Here is a 438-nt window from a genome sequence, read left to right on the forward strand (position 1 = left end):
AGCGACGGAGGGTATGGCACGCCCCACCATTAGTAAATCCCCCTGCCTATATTATAATGGATCATGCGATATCAGTATGGGAAATGTATGACATGGTTTAAAAAAGAACTCATTATAAAAAACAAAAAACAGAATCAAAAATAAAAAAAAATCAATGCGGTCTCTTTGCAGAATGTTTTGCTTGATGTTTAAAAAATACCTTGGATCTTATTTTGTAAATACTTACATTTTTGTTAAAAAATACAAGTATTGCATTATGCAAGTTATTTCATAATCGTACATGCCCTGTAACAGGCTTTCGATGTTGTGTCTTTCCACTCAAATGAATTTGCTAGGTCTGTTCTTTTGGAAGCTCCCCACGTCTGACTCCATTCCCTGCCCTTTACATTCCAACAGAAAAATGAGGTCAGTAGACAGTCTTTGGTGCTAGAAACCCAC

Source organism: Capricornis sumatraensis, chromosome 11 (genome assembly GCF_032405125.1).
Source record: "Capricornis sumatraensis isolate serow.1 chromosome 11, serow.2, whole genome shotgun sequence".
Lineage (NCBI taxonomy): Eukaryota > Metazoa > Chordata > Mammalia > Artiodactyla > Bovidae > Capricornis > Capricornis sumatraensis.